We start from the raw sequence: 6000 nt of genomic DNA, 5'->3' as shown, positions 1-6000 counted from the left end.
CTAATTAAATATGCGCCATAAATGTAACTGTAACTGTAAACCATAAAAGCATGGCTAAAATATTTAAACAAATTAATAGGCCACACATTAACGTCGAGGCAATTACGCTGCAATTTCGTAAGCATATTGCAGCGAAATTATCAGGCGAAAGCATAAAGAACAAACCACAATAGCGAAACACACAAAACAAGAACAAAAGGCATAATCATGCAACATAAATTTTTAGCTCTTAAATATAAAAAATAATTGCATTTTTTTGTACGTAACTTTTAACTTAATTAATTTATTGCTTTCAAAATGGGAGGGAAACAAACAAATGGAAAAAAAAAACAAAAACAATTGCAACATATATATTATATTTAAAATAGTGTACGTAAAGAGCTTTTCTTTTTTTTTTTTATTAGATAGCTTGTAAGCGAATTATTATTATGAATTAATGATTAAATTAAAGCCTAATTCTATTATTAAAATTGTAAAATGTTTTGTTATTATTTGTAAGATTCTTTGCGCTTTCTTTGACAAACAAAAGAACAAGAAAAACGCAAATCTCATTACACAAATAAATAAAATAAAACGAGCAAACGAAAAAAAAAAAACAAAAAACAAAAATTGTGAAATCAATTAAAGAAATTACTATTACAAGAAGAAGAACAAGAAAAACAATTGACAGTATTACAAGACGATGGATGAGGAAGAAGTACAGCAAAATTCACTAAACGACGAATGATTCGTTTCCGATTCAAACAAAAACACTCACACTCACATGCAGCTGATTCATTTTCCGTCCAATTGCATGCTCACACACACACAGACACATTCACTTAAGTTTTGATTAGTTTTTCTGCTTTGCAATTGTTTGAATTCAAAAATTATAATTTAATAAATTGGTGCTTATCGAATTTATTGCAAAAAAGAAAACTATTTAAGCTTAGAATAATATCCGAATTTTCTTCCTTCTTTTTGTCCTGTCGAGAGGGGTCGAAGGATTTTTTTTTTTTTCTAGCGCCTAAGTGAGATGATATAATACGATATGCTAACGATAATATATACATAAATATATATATATAAATGATATCTATAGAGAGATTTGGCCTACAAATTGCTGAATTAGTTGCAACAAAAAAAAGAAAACAAAAAATGAAATTTTTTAGATGAAATGTGGCCAAAAGACGAAAAGAAAGAGAGAAAGGCAAGTGCAAGGCAATTGGCGTAGATACTAACGATAACGATAGCGATTACGATAACGATAACGATAAACGATAGCGATAAACGATAACTCTGTGTTTTCTTTTCTAAGTTTGTTCTGTTTTTAGTCTGTAATGAACATAGAACTTGGCAAACACCGCACCCGACCTAAGCAACTGCTAGTTATGTAGCTAAGTATGTACTATATACATACTCTCTCTATATAGTACGATATGTGCAATGCAATTGTATGTATGTGTGTATGTACTTACCCGCGTATGTCGAGGGGCGTGGTCATGGGTCGCATTGCATACATAAGCGTTATATCAAAAGCTTTCTGCTTTCTATGTTGGCAAGAGACAACAAACTACACCTAAAATGAGAATGAGAATGAGAATACCGCAGAGGAGAAAAAATACCATATAAATATACTAGTTTGTAGTCCAAAAAAAAAAATATATATGGCTGACTTGGCTTTGCTTGGCAAGTGGACAGCCCCACTGTTAGATTTTTGTGTAAATACTTCTTAAGGGCTACTGAACGGTAAACTAGTGTTGTATAACGCAAACATACTTATATAGCACACACACACACCACATAAATGTGTAACATGTTTTTTTTTTTTTTTTTGTGTGGCTTTTCTCGTCGCTCGCGCCTAAAAATACTTAAATGTAATATATAAACATAATAAGAAACCAAATAGAGCTACATAATAAATACAATAACATAATGATATGCAACCAATTGGTATTTAAATGGTATATTCTTAGTATTTATACAAATATATATATATATATATATATAATTAAAAATATATATAAATGTGTGTGTAATGTTTTTTTTTATATATACATTTAGTTACGCGATTTTCACGGTTTTCTTTTGTTAATTGGCAAAACAATGACAAACAATTTGACAAACAAAAAATAAGAGCAAAACAAAAATCACGTAAAAAACAAAAAGAAAAACACAAATAAAGAGCAGGAGTCAGTTACCTATTAGAATTTGGCAAGCATTAAAAACAAATATGAAAAACAAAAAATAAATTGCTTCAAAAGCAACAAAATACTAATAAATGATACTGCAAAAAGAAAACGTAAAAATGAAACTCACGTAAGAAGCCAAAAATGCAAATGAAAATGAAACAAAATGCAGAACAACAAATTGCGCACGAGGAGGGAAAAAAAAGGAAAAATAAAGAATACTTTAGAGCTGGCTTAAAGAGAAGACGATGCGAAAAGCAAAAAATAAGTATGTATATGTATATAAAATGGTATTTTAGTATATTTATGTTAGATGCGCCGTCAAATAAGAAAGAAACAAAATAAATGGCAAAGTCAAGATGAAAAAAAAAAAAACAGAAGAGAAAACAAAAAAATACTTAGCAAATAAAGAAACAGGGAAACAATTGAGATAAATTAACATTTAAACAATTAAACTCGATACACACACATGTACACTCACACTCACACTCTCACAGACATTTGCAGATAGACAGAGACAGATAGCTATTCTTACAGCGACAAACAACAGAAGATGAAAGAAACCCACAAACATACTCACACACACACAAAACGATGGAAAAGAAAACAAAATTTAGCAACAACAAGAATTTATGAGATATAATAAATAACACTAAATAAAGTAACGTAAAAAAAAAAACAAAAGCCAGACAAAAGCGACACAACCAGTTATTATTATTGCAAAATAAGAAAAAGGAAAAAATACAAAAAAAACAATGGCGAAGAGGAAAGCAGAACAAATTATATTTATTAGACAAACGAAAAAAAAAAGAAACCACACAACAAGAGAAACAAAATAATAATAAAACAAAAAACTTAAAGTTTGTAGTATATCAACTATGTATTTCACAACAAAAAATAGTAAATAAACATAAAAAGAAAAGCAAAAACAAAAAAAAAAAAAAAAAAAATACTGTAGGACAAATTCTACTAAAAGTAATGATAAAACGAAAAAAAGAAACCAAAATGATTTTTTTTTGTAACCTAGAAAAATAATGAAATAATAATGAAGAAAAAAAAAACACCCACGTAAGCCCGATAAAAGCGAGAGAGAAGTAAAAGTAAAAAGAAAAAAGAAAATACTGGACAGAAAATACTGCCAAATGTGTGTTTCGGACATTGGCAGATCGCAGGATCGTAAAACCTAAGCATATATGTATATCAATATATATGTATGTATATGTATTCGATCGACAACAAAATGAACAATTATATATGGCATTATATTACCAGCAAGCGGACATAATAATAATAATGACGATTATCTATGTATATGTAATAACTAATAAAACAAGAAATTATTTTAAGCATATTAAGTTGAATTATACAAAATATAAAAATAAACCACACACACTTCTGAGGATATCAAGGGTCTAAGAATAAATAAAAAAAAAAAGAAAAACAAAAACAAGAAAACAAAACTAATGAATTAATTAAAAATAAATAAATGAATATAAAGCTAAATGTCAAGCAATCTCCAATGTGTTCTCATTTCCTCTCACTCGATTTCGCAAATTGCATTTTCAGCGCTAGAAATTTCTCGCAGTGTTCTTGGTTGTTGTTAATGTTAAATATTCAAATTTATACAAAGCATCTTCACTGAGCTCACAGTTGTTGCCCCTGTTTGCCAACTACAAACTATGTGTCAACAGACTGAGGAGAGCCCAAGGGGCGAGAGGTGAAGTCACAGGTAAGTCTGAGCTGACTGACAGCGACAGCTGAAGACAAGTAAGAAAGCTACAGTCGAGTGTGCTCGACTGTGAGATACCCGCTACACATTGTGAATAAAATCGAAACAATGCGGTATTATTTTTAAAAATCGCAAAAATACTACAATATACCAAAAGCAAATACATTTAAAATATACCATAGAATAAACAATATATCAGCTTGTTTGCAAAAATACTAAAATATACCAAAAGCTATAACCGGTAAATTGTTATGATATAAAGCATTCAAAATATTATATATCATAGAGTATTCATCACTATACCGCTAAAATACCAAAATATATCAAAGTATATACATACATATAGTATTATACTACATTAAAAATATACCAGTGAATAAAATAATTTACCGCAAAAATGCTCAAATATACCAAATGATATAATTGGTATTTTGATATAGTACTACATTCATAATATACCAATTAATATAACGCAAAAATACTAAATTATATCAAATTCTATAATTGAGCACACTCGACTTTGAGATACCCGCTACGCATTGTGAATAAAAGCAGTATTATATTTACAAAATACCAAATTAATATATCGCGAAAATACTTTTGACATAGTACTATATGCAAAATATATCAGAGTAAATATTAATATGCCGCAAAATACTACAAAATATACCAAATGTTATAATTTGTATATTGTTATAGTACTTAATTCCAAATATATCATAGAGTGTTAAATATACCAGATTGTCAGTCTCAAGATATCCGCTACCGACTATCAATAAAAGTAAAATAGTGAGGTATAATTAAAATATACCAAATTAATATACCGCAAAAATACTAAAACTATACGAAATGATATAATTAGTATTTTGATATAGTGCAACATTCAGAAAATACCGCAGAGTACGAATTATTATTAGGGCTAATATACCAAAAATATATCAAAGGTTAAAATTGGTATATTTGTAAAGTAATACGTTAAAAATATACCATAGAGTACAAATTAATATACAGCAAAAATACTGAAAATATACCAAATGGTATATTCCAATAGTACTAAATATACTACTATGGTACTAAATATACCATAGAGTAAAAAATATACCATATTGTCAGTCGAAGCTAATAAGACCCGTAGAAAGTAGGTGAATTTACCTATACAAAATAACTTCTATGGACGGACAGACGCTGATCAAGTATATATATACTTTATAAAAGCGGCTGTTACATACATTTCCTTCCGCCACAAATTTATAATACCCTTTTACCCTATGGTTAGCGGGTATAAAAACTGCTGTAAAGTTCTCTCTTTCACTCTCTCTCTCTTTCTTCCCCCCTCTGCCAACTGTGACCTGACCATGGCCAGTCTTGTGTCGAGGCTGCTGCTGCATTATTTATCATGAGGCCAAAAACTGGAGGGTTGCATGCTGCAACAAGGTGTCAGCGAGTTGCCCCTTGAAGATGCTCTGCTCTGCATTTGAATTAAAGAGCAGCTCATCATCATCATCATCATGATCATTATGATTTACATCATTTACTGTGCTCGTCTCGTTTTGTTTAAGTGCGCTGCGTTGCGCTCGCAACGTTTATATTTTTTGACAGCAGCCGCAGTTGGCAAACGAAACGTCAACGCCACCGCCTCAGACACCGCAACTGCCACAGCAACCGCCACTAAACCATGCGTGGAATATGTTAAAAATGCAGTTGCATTTGCCCCACATCATTATCATCGTCGTCATCTAGTGTTTTGTTGCATGTAATTCAAAGTATGCACATACACTTGACATTCCAAAGCTGTCATTTCGTTTGGGCGCCTGTGCAAATATTTATGAGCAGCACTGTAGCGATTTCCCCCGCCTTTTCTTCTTCTTTCACCCTTTGCTCTGCTCTAATGAGCACTGACTGCATTATCAATGCGCAAAGCAGACTTTTAAAGAGTCACAATACACACACACACCCAACCATACAGTGTCTCATACAAAGCACTGTGCACAGTGGGCGCTAATGGGCAGTGGACAGTGAGCAAGACTCGCAGCGTAATCAGCTTACGTAAATGTGCGTGGATGCGGTCAAATGTAGTTGAGGATTTACGCAAAAAGGATTTCC

This window comes from Drosophila albomicans, chromosome X (assembly GCF_009650485.2).
Source record: "Drosophila albomicans strain 15112-1751.03 chromosome X, ASM965048v2, whole genome shotgun sequence".
Lineage (NCBI taxonomy): Eukaryota > Metazoa > Arthropoda > Insecta > Diptera > Drosophilidae > Drosophila > Drosophila albomicans.
The sequence above is the reverse complement of the archived record's forward strand: the minus strand, read 5'-3'. Positions refer to the sequence as shown.